This window comes from Felis catus, chromosome D1, assembly GCF_018350175.1.
Source record: "Felis catus isolate Fca126 chromosome D1, F.catus_Fca126_mat1.0, whole genome shotgun sequence".
In the NCBI taxonomy this organism is placed as follows: Eukaryota; Metazoa; Chordata; class Mammalia; order Carnivora; family Felidae; genus Felis; species Felis catus.
The window spans coordinates 25,233,278-25,244,746 of NC_058377.1; the positions used below are offsets into that span (position 1 = coordinate 25,233,278).

Genomic DNA, 11,469 nt, shown 5'->3' on the forward strand with positions numbered 1-11,469 from the left:
TGCACATAACATTTGGTATTATCATGAAAATGTGAAGACTAAGTACACCGCCAAGAAAAATCGTCCTATATCTGTATTGAGAGAGCAGATGGGAAATACATGTAGGGAGGGAGGATATGAGAACGAAATCTTTCACAGTCGGAAGTTAATGGAAAATGTTTAACTTCATTAAAAAAAAAAAAAAACACATGTTTTGTATTGTCTACACTTAGTTTGTCTAATGTTCACTTCCCTTTAATGACCACCTCAACACTGAAATCTGGCTTCCACACTTGTCAATAGCAAATATCACCGATGACCTTTTTATTGCTTAGGCCAAAGGACATGGACACTTTGTAGCTTTTGTGTGTCTTCTCCACAGCCATTTCTCTGTCGACCTGAGCTCCAGTTGCAAACAGGCAAGGGCCCTCTTAACATGTTATGGATGTCCCAGAGACTCCTTGAGACTGATGGGTCAGAACCTGGACTCCCTGATCAAAACCCAATCCCCATCCCCCACTCCCAGATCCCCTACTCCTTATCTCATAGTCCCAGGCATAGTTAATCACACCATCATTCAAAGCATTATGGAGCAGACCAGACCAAGGGCTGATCAGAGGGAAAAAACCTACTGTAATGGCTAAAAGCTTATTGGAAACAAAGAAAACCCACATCTATCAGATTTCCTCTCAGAGGGACATGTCAAATAAACCTTTTTCAGTCGAAGGTAAGTTTTCTAAGAAGTATGCTCTAGTACAAAGAGAGGATCACTAAACCCTCTTCTAAAGTGGGACAGTCTGCTTAATCGCTCTCCTTTTGTTAGTTTAGGTGGAAGAAGCAAGTTTGAAGCCAGAGGACAGGAGAGGAGAGGCTGAGGACGTTTGCGAGGTGCTATGTCAAATAAATCTGTTTGATAAGGTGCTATTTTATTTACTGACGGGAGACTTCCACCTGTTAGAGTCTGGTTTACCATTACCCCCTCAATTACCTAAATCATACACCTAGATCATTACCCTTTTCCATACAACCCACAGGCAGCCAGTCACCACCGAGTCCACTTTCTCAATCTCTTTTAATCTGCCCCCAAAACTCTTTTCCCCCCTTAACCCTATTTCAGGTCCCGAGTCTCCTCATCTCTCGCAGAATTCTTTCAGTAGCTCCCTAATGGATTTCCATCCTCATCAATGTTTTTCTTCAGTTTCACCTTTTTTCCCCACCCATCCTCTGTATAGGTTTCCACTGATTTTTTCCCACCTAAAACGTGAATCAGATAATGTCCCTATGTGACTTACAACTTTGCAAACGTCCAAATGTCATTATTTAGAAAAGAATGCTTTATGTGACTTCTACTCCTTACTCAGTTTCACCAGAAGGATTCATGGCCAATCCCTGCACAGATCAGTACATACTGGGTGTGTGCTCACCTGTACACAGGTACAGACCTCCACCCAACCTGTTCATTGTCCAGCCTCTGGGCATGTGGGCATTCACACCTACCCTCGGCCTTGAAGGTACTGCCGCCTTCACTTACCCTTGATAAATCTTACCTGAACAAGGTGCTCACACAATTGTCACTTTTAGGAAGCCTGCCCTGCACCCCCTTGTCCCTGTTAGCAGTTGCTCCCTCTGTGAGTTCACCATACCCTGTGCATACCATTATCTTCGTCACTATCACATTGACTTGAGATCTTTTTTGTTTATTTTTCTTTGCCTTCTCCATTAGACTAAGTTCCTTGAAAGCTAAATTCGCATAAAAGTCCTAGTCTAGTACAGAACAGTTAAATAAATTAAAATACATTGAGTGCGTAGTTGATCTTCAGAACTTTGTGGAGTGTATAAAACAGGTTTTAATATCACCATTTTAAAGATAAGAAAACTGAGTCAGAAGGGGTGGATGTGACCCAGGCTAATAAGGGCCAAAGAATCTCGAGAACAGGAGTCTCATGCTCCTCAATGGTTCGGGAGGCTAGGTTTTCATGCATTTATTTATTCAGTAAGTACTTACTGAGTTCCTACTATGCGCCAGCCATCACGCTAAGCACTGAGTGAATAAAACCAACCAAAATCCTTAGTTTCATGGAGATTGCGTGCTAGATAACATCAAGGTTTCTACACTTTTAAGATTCTACGCTGCGATACTCTAATTCAGAGAAGGTGTCTCCCGTTTGCAGAAAGGAGAAAAGCAAACTATCTTCTAGAGCTATGAAAGCAGAAAAATCATGGGAAAATGTTGCTTTGTTTTCTAGAAGCAAAGACGCCTCCTGAATCTGCCCTTTGTAGGTTCTTGTTGATCAGCAAGCCACAATTCAGGAGAATGGGACACACACCCGGAAGCCAGCAGGCCCAAAGATATTTCCAACATGTATTCTCTGCTCTTGTCCGCTCCAGGTGCCATATTTATGCTCACCTCAGGGCTTTTGTTTATGGATTTTTCCACCTCTCCTTTCCTCCTTTTTACTCAAATCCTACCCACCTTTCAAGGTTTAGCCCATTTCACACCTTCTTGGCAAAACCCAACTCAATTTGAAGACTCACTAAGGCCAACTCTTTCTCAACACCAAAGATTATTTTAGCTATTATGTGTAGGATTTTTTTTTTTTTGCCAGCTAACGGGGTTTTCTGAAGGAAGACATCATGCCTTCTGCTTCATTAGCATCTGCTAAGTCCTGCACGTGTGTGGGGCATACGAGAGATAACTAAACAGCACTGAATGAATGAATGATTGATTGCTAATTTCCAGTCATTCGCCATCTGATACTCTCCCGGAAGGGATATAAATGCCTCCCTATGAAAGGGACACTTCTGACACAATGGCAGGAGCATCCCGCCCCAGTGCTATTGGCCATGATTCGGTTCTTCTGAGGGAAACATCAAAGGGGAAGCAAGACAGGCCTGGCACACAGAAGCCAGCCTCTCACTTGCTCCTTATACCTCGGACAGCACAATGCCAGAATGAATCTCTCGTCTGAGCCATGAGGTTAATGTGGCCATTTATAGATAGAAGGAGATTAGGTATGTTGAAAGGGGAAGGTTTTTATGCTTTGCTTTTGATCCCGTCTGGCACTCCCCAGAGCTGCCATGTGCCCCACACCTGATAAATACTGTTTTATAAACGGCAAAGAAGAGAATTTAAAGCCATAAATCTATCCCCACCCCCACCCCTCTCTTTTTTATGGATCTAAAGGCTAATTAAAACCATGCCCTTGCTTTGCAAATGAAGCCTCATCTTTCTGGAAGCCCCCCTTTCAAATGAACTTGAGGGCAGTGTCAGTGCAAAGGGCGACCTTGGGTTGAGGCTGTCCAGGCTGTCGTGAAGCACTCTCCGGCCTTCTAAGTCTGTCTCCAGGTGTGTGCACACCCCCCAGGGGTGCTGCAATGAGCAAGGACACCCAGTTCTTCTTGGGCTTTGAACTTGGTTGATGCACAGTGTTAACGTGGGCCAGTTCAAGATGTAGTTCTTTTCAGAGAGGAAAAAACAACAACAGCTTTCTTCTTTGGCCATAGGCTGCTACCCCAAACTTCAGCCACGGCTTTTGGTTTCTGATAGGCACCGGGAGACTGACAGAATGAATATAAATGGAACAGTACTTCCAAGGAAACAGTGCAAAACCTTATGTAGTCATTAATCGAATCATTATAAAGGCTATGTAATATCAGGGAAAATGTTTATGATGCAGCTTTAAATGGAAACTGCATGTGTTTTGGTTTGTGATAGAAAGTAAAACTACATGGTTTTTTATTATATATTTTCAATTATCAAATGATACGTGTGCACATGGTTGAAATAAGGAATAATCAAAAGGGCTTACACACAAAAGGATCCCATCTCCCTTACCCCCCATCCCCTCCCCACAGCCAATACTTTGAACTTTTTCTGGAAACTTCTTTTCCCCTGGGAGTTAGTGCCATACCTCCAGATAATATATGTTTTTGCCTCTATTTCTTATTCACTTTATATATTATCTCTTGAGTTCCAGATAAATTAGAATCTGACTCACACAACCCCACCCCGTCTTTCCCGGCACCAAATCTCTTTAGTAAATCAAAATTATGTCCTTTATTCTTTACCTTTCCATAATTACTTTGTTGTTTTTGTCGTTCCACCAACGAAAGAGAGGTCACTCTGGTCACTCTGTCAAGTAAGAATACGAGCATCCCTGCTCTTTCCTTCCAATCTCAGCTTTTTCTCCCCATCTTCTAGCACCAATTCCCACATGCACACTTCTTCTACATCTTCAGAGTGAAAGGCAGTTACCTTTTGTTCTATAACCAGTTTACATCAATGAATTGATTCTAGAAGTTGGGACCACTGACGTCTCTGCGATTAAGACCACATCAGCATTGAACACAGCAGAATTAAGTCGTGTTTTCATGCGTTTAGTTCTTCCTTGCAATGCTTTGTGCATCTTCTGGAACTTTAAATGCCTATTTTAAAATTGTTTGCCTTTATCTTAATTTAAAAATGTTGCGTCAAAATTTGTGTTCTGTTTTCGCATAGATTTGTCCTACCTAGGTCCCTCTGTCCTTCTGATTCAATCTAGACCTGTGCCCTCTAACCATGTACATTGTCCTTCCTGGGATTTTTCTTTTCTTCTTTCCTGGATAAGTTCCAACATATTCTTTCCTTATTGGTTTAACCCCTGGTGTGCCACAGCAAAGTAGCAGACACATTCCTCTTTTCTCTAACAAAATCTTGTTTTATTCCTGTATCCCATTTAACGATCCTGTACTTTGCTAAGTCAATCACATTAACACTTTCCGTTGCTAATATTGGCTGAGAATGTGTATACATTCCATTCCAGATAATGAAACATGAGGGGAAACTTGCTCAGGGATCTCCAGTGAAGTCTTCAATTAAAAAAAAAAAAATAAAAAGACCCACAAGAATAGAATACCTTTCCTTCTTCTGTCCATTTTCATATTTGCGTCTCACATCTTTTAATCATCTTTTAATAAGAAGAGAGCCATCTAAGGACTATGCATCTCACGAAGAATGACAGAAAGGAAAAATGGGAAGAATGTAGAATTTTGGCGATGTTGACTTAAACTTCACATTTATAAGGTATACAATTTGATAATTTTTGACATGTGAAGATATTCTTATTTTCAGGCTTCTTTAACTCAGTACAGTTATTTATGGGCTCATCCATATTAATGAATGGATCAAGAACCCATTCCTTTGTGTTGGCATATTACAATTTGTTAATCCTATCAGTATGGTCATAAACTTCCACTGGGTAAATAATAGAAGTGGAAAGGGAGGGTCATATGATGCGTGTGTGTTTAACTTTTTAGGGAAGTTCCACGCTGTGTTCCAAAATGTAGTGTTTTACATCTCACCAGCACAGTGTGAGAATTCCAGTTCTTCCACATCCTTTTCAACATCTCATAAGACCATGTCTCCCCTTCTCACAGTCTCTATCTCTAAAATAAAATTTAAAAAAAATTTAAGAATAGAAACAAGAATTCCAGTTTTCGCTCTGACATGTAAAGAGCTTAGAAGTCGTCATTCTTGGGGCGCCTGGGTGGCGCAGTCGGTTAAGCGTCCGACTTCAGCCAGGTCACGATCTCGCGGTCCGTGAGTTTGAGCCCCGCCTCGGGCTCTGGGCTGATGGCTCAGAGCCTGGAGCCTGTTTCTGATTCTGTGTCTCCCTCTCTCTCTGCCCCTCCCCCGTTCATGCTCTGTCTCTCTCTGTCCCAAAAATAAATAAAAACGTTGAAAAAAAAATTAAAAAAAAAAAAGTCGTCATTCTTATCCTTTCAATAAGAAAGCTAAACAAAGTGAAATCGATGACTTTTCTTGAACCAGTCACGAAACTGGTTGTGAAGTTGTATCTTCGAATGTTTTTCAATTACATTTTTCTATTAGTATTGATGGTTAACATCTTTTAATATGTTTATTCCATATATTTATTCATTAATTAGATATTCTCATTTTCTGCAATTTTCTGGTCTACTTTCTCAGTTCTATTTTTTATTTTTATTAATTGATATATTTACCTGATGTATTTACAACACTAATTCTGTGCTAGGTTTATATGTAGAAAATATATTCTCCCAGTTTGTGGCTCAATATTTCATGTCTCTGAGACATATTTTTTTTTGCATTAAAAACGTTGATGACTTTAATTACCAATTTAAAAAATAAAAAAAAAATAATTGAGCCAACCACCCACTTCTAGGTTCCTTGTTATTTGAGATAATAATTTTCTTTCTCCATAAGCCAGTTGAATTGGAGTTTTCTGTTCTTGCAATAGAAGGCATCCTATCCAACAGAGGTATTTCAACAGGTTTCCTAAAATGAGTGAGTGAAATAAATGTTGAGTCCTTAAAAATGAAAAATGGTTTTTATTTTACTAGAACAATTTAGTGATAGTTTGGGTGGGTATAGAATTGTAGGTTGAAGACTCATTTCCCCTAAGAATATAATACTATTAATGCAATTGCCTCAATTTCCTCATCTTGTTTCTTTGTGAGGTTATCTATTCATTCTCTCTTGTTCACTCTCTTTCAGTCGGCTTTTAGAATCTCTTCTTCCTTGGTATTCTGTGATTTCACAATAATATGTTTAAGCATGGCTTTTTTTTTTTTTCACTCATTGTACTAGACAATTAGATGTCATTATAATTGAGAATATCCTTTAGATAGATCTGGATAGTTAAATTAATGCTTCAATTTTTTCCCTTTTATTTATGCAGCTCTTTCGTAGGCATAGCTGATGAAGTCAACAAGTCAAATATTTGATTAACAGGTTAATTAGATTAGGTTAATTAACAGGTTAATCAGATATTTGACTCCTTGAATTCATCAGCCATGCCTATGACCATTTGTTCTCCTATTTTCTATCTCTTTGCATTTTATTACTCACTCTTGGAGATTTCCTAGACTTTACTTTCCAACCCTTTTAAAATTGTTACATAAAATGATATTTTTAAATAATGAAAGTTCTGTAGTCTTCATTTCCCTCTATCACAGCATTTTTTCTTGTATTATGCGATATTTTTCAAACGTCTCTTTGTTCATGTTTAAGGAAAAGACAACAGCAAATTGATTGGATGTTCTGGATACAGCTGGTCTCTGCTATTAGGTAAAATGTTACAGTCATCCCCCTGACACATGCTTTTCATCTTCTATAAATTTGTCAAAATCTCTGATATTCCCACTCCCATTCTCTATCTTTCAAAAATTATTTTATCATAAGTGTAGAATATTTTAATGAAATAAAAGAAAAATCTATGCAAGCAAGCTTCCATATTTGAACAGAACTCTTTCTGTAGTTAATTCATTTATTCTTAATACTTATTGAGCATTGACAATGCACTAAGTTTCAGGCGGCATGCTAAGCACTGGACATAGAACAATGCATGAATCCAGGCGCCTGGGTGGCTCAACCGGTTAAACGTCTGACTTCAGCTCAGGTCATGATCTCATGGTTCAGTTCATGAGCTCAAACCCCGTGTGAAGCTCTGTGCTGACAGCTCGGAGCCTGGAGCCTGCTTTGGATTCTGTGTCTCCCTCTCTCTCTGCCTCTAACTCACTCGCATTCTCTCTCCATCTCTCTCAAAAATAATAAATAAACATTAAAAACATTTTTAAAAAATAACAATGCATGAATCATAGGGTTTTCTATGATGTTAAAGATCTCTGGTGGAGAATTAAAGAAAAGTCATGACGATACAGTGTAATATAAGAAGCATGGAGTCTTAAACTAAAGCATTTGGGTTTTAATCCCATTTCTACTTATTGGCTGAGCGATTTTTGGCAATGCATTCAAAGTATACGAGCTTCAATTTTCTCAAAAATCGAATGAAGATAATAATAGTATTAACTTCTTTAAAGGATTGCTATGAAGAGCCAGTGAGGTAATTCACTCAAAAACACTTTATAAAAATTTAGTGGGGCGTGATTATACCAATCATTATATGCTCTCCATTTAGCTTACCCCAGTTGGCTAAAGGATCCTGACTAAAACCAATATTGGGTCTCTTTTGTTTAGGTTTTTATCTTTATCATAGTTTCTTTTAATGTAAAGCTTCATGTTATAGATCCTAGCTCCATATTCCTCATGGACACTCTTCCACATTCCACTCTGATCTCCATTCACACTGACCTTAGGGATCTGATAATCATTCTGTGTTAGGGCTTTTACTCATTTCCCACAAATGTATTGGTCATTTCTCTCAATCCTCCCCGCCCCCTCCCAGTACAGGCTGGAATATTATTTAATCATTTTTCCTTGATCTTCACTGTAGAGACACAAATACACTGAAGCGGATACACACACGTTCGTTTTAAGTTCAATTCTAATTACTCTCCCAATGACCTTGAACAAAGTCCCCTAGACTTTCTGTGCCTCAGTTGTCTCATTGCCAAATTAAAAAAAAAAAAAAAAAAAAAAAAAAAAAAAAAAAAAAAAAAGGTTATATACTGCAAGAACTTGTTGGGACTAAATGAAAGGAATTTATAAAGGTGATTTGTGAGCTGTATAGGTGCTAAAAATGCATAAAAGTTGAGGGTCTCACTTTTCTGTGTCATTTACATGTGAATACACATTGCTATGGGCTAAACTGTGTCCCCTCAAAATTCATATGCTGGAGTCCTAACCCCCAGTGCTTCAGAGTGTAACCACATTTGGAGATAAGGTCTCTGATGAACTTAAAATGAGGCCATCAGGATGATCATTTAATCCGTCCTGTGTCCTTATAAGAAGAGGAAGTTTGGACACACAGAGAGACACCAGGGGCATTTGTGCACAATGGGACAATCATATGAGGATTCAGAGAAGGAAGCCATCCATAAGGCAAGGAGAAGGGCCTGGAACAGATCTTTCCACTGTGACTCTCAGAGGAAACCACTCCTACTGGCATTTGGATTTTGGAGTTTCAGGCTCCAGAAGCATGAGAAAATAAATACCTGTTGTTTAAACCACCCAGTCTGTATATTTTGTTCAGGCATCCCTAGCAGTCTAATACACATGTGAATGTTTTACATTATATATATTATTGGCTCCTCCTTTTCCTCTATTCTTTTCTTTCCCAAAGTAGAGTTTGAATTTTTGTAGCAGAAATACAAAGAAAAATAAAGAACAAACATTCTGTTTTTGAAATGTAGACTGGAAGTTTTGAATCTTCCCTAAAATAATAGCCTTGGATGTCAAGCATTATCATGAGAGGAAAAGTCTTTTTTCCTAAAATCTTCAAGTTTCTCTTGATATTGTCGGTGTCTGAGCAACTTAAATATTCAGCTACCAAAGGTAATGGTGAAAATAACTTAAGATGTATGATGTAAAGGGAGTTGGAGAGAGAAAGTAAAGCAAAGTAGAAGCCCCTTCCTTCCTGATTTTAGAGAGGGAAAAGAGAGAAGTGAAATAGGGAAGTCACTGTCTGCATCCTCCTTTCCACTCCCCCACCATGGGTGAGGAGCCTCGACTAGTGAGTTGGACATGATGGGGCCATCTGGATGGGTAAGATGGACTCCCAAAGCACAAAGGCCAGTGGCCCACTTCCCTGTCTGGAGGTCTCATGTCTCTGAGCAGAGATTCTCAAATGTGGCTGCACATCAGAATTACATCTACATTCTCAGGGCACCTACAGCATAATCTCTAGACATAGGATTTAGACATCAGTAGCTGAGAAAACTTCTCAGCTGATTCCAAGGTACAGGCAAGGTCAAGACTATCGCTCTTTGAGAAGACTGGCCATCAGCTCAATGTTACTTCCAAACCAGCTTAGGGGGAACAGAGCACACAGCATCGGGAAGGCAGGTGGCTGGAAAGATGGCCCCTGAGGCCCGCAGGGCTTCTGGCTCTCCTCAGTCTGTGTGTGTGTGGAATACAAGAAGGCTCAAAGCCCCACAGATGCCAGGATGGGAGGGGCAAGAAAATAGGAGAACATGGAGTCTCTGTCCCATAACCAGTGAAGATTACAACCAGATCAGTTGGCTGGGACCAAGGACTTAAGCAATGGGAGCCAGAACAAAGACTCAAGAGCCAGAAAAGAACCAGTCCCATCTCAGCCTGATGAACAGCATGACCAGCATGACCTGTTCAAACCAGCTCTTCACAAAATAGTACAGCAAGAGCTGGAAGCCAGCAGGTGGATCTGAGGCTCTCTTTCCCCACCTCAAGAGATCAGTCACGTAAGCATTCCCATACACGATCTGCGGGGGAAGCAGGGAAAGGGATAGGAAATCTGAAATACGAGTCATTTACTTGAAAGATTATTTAACCCAAAAAAGACTCTCTGAACCAGAATTTTGATGCATTGTTTTCTGGTAAATGTAAGACACACATACACACGCTGACCCTACGAAATGGACAGTGACTCATGTAGAAGAATAAACCAGAAGCAGTATTTTCTGTACATCAGAACACAGTACAAAACTGAGATTCAGCTCCACATGTGTGTTTACATGCATACCTACAACGATATAATCAGTAACATAACCTTCAGCCATGCCAAGAAGCAGGTGCAAGCATTCAGCGTTGAATTCTTGAGAGATCCTAAGAAATCTATCCGCTTCACTTTTGGGTAAGAGCAACCACACTGCTACAAAAAAGCAGTATTCCTTAGAGAAGGATCCAGACAAATGGAAGATTAAAACTTCTCAGCCAGCAGTCAGGTCCTTGTGTCTTTTGCTAGCTCTCAATTCTCATTTTTAAAATGTCACTCTCTTGCCCTGCCTCCTGTGCACTGCTCCTCTGGTGCCCAGCCTTTTCCATCTCTAGCCACTACCTACCCAGTATATCTCACAGGATATAGGCTGACACAGCTCCAATCTGTTCTGGATACATCATATGCCAGGCTATGAGCTACAGAGACTATATAACAATCTAATTTCACCAGCTAGTAGATAGAGATATCTTTATTTTACAGATGAGTTTAAACGATCCAAGTTCACACAGCTAGAACGAAGGAGCCTGGATTGAAATCTAGATACTTCTGACCCTGAAGACTTTGCTATTATTCAGCACTGCCTCCTTGCAACCCTCCCTCAGTCATTCATGCGTGCCCATTAGCTCAACAAATATTTATTTTCTAAAGCATATCTACTCTCAAATATCCAGGACCCTTCTCTCCAAAGCACATGTATGCTGGCCCATGTGTCCTTAGAGTTAGTTTGAAAAAATCTGTTTGAAAGAAATTCCAGCTCTAGTCATGGCCTCATCATACTCTGGTATTATTTTGTTGTGTTCTATTTTGTTAAGGTTGTGCTTCTTTTTATTTATTTATTTTTCTTCCAAGTTTTCATTTAAATTCCAGTTGGTTAACATACAGTGAGTGTAATGTTAGTTTCAGGAGTAGAATTTAGTGATTCATCGCTGACACGCAACACCCAGTGGTCATCACAAGTGCCCTCCTTAATGCCCATCACCCATTTAGCCCATCCCCCCACCACCCCTCCAGCAACCTTCAGTTTGTTCTCTAAAGTTAACAGTCTGTTTTATGGTTTGCCTCTCTCTTCCTCTCCCACCATGTTCATCTGTTTTGT

The 11,469-nt window shown here is 39.8% G+C and overlaps 1 long non-coding RNA gene across 1 annotated transcript; it reads left to right on the forward strand.

Moving 5' to 3' along the window:
- The first annotated feature begins 502 nt into the window (after positions 1-502).
- On the forward strand, positions 503-898 carry LOC109492329. Its single transcript, XR_002736146.2, has 2 exons — positions 503-706; positions 808-898. It is a non-coding gene; the product is annotated as an uncharacterized LOC109492329 (long non-coding RNA).
- Positions 899-11,469: the final 10,571 nt, after the last annotated feature.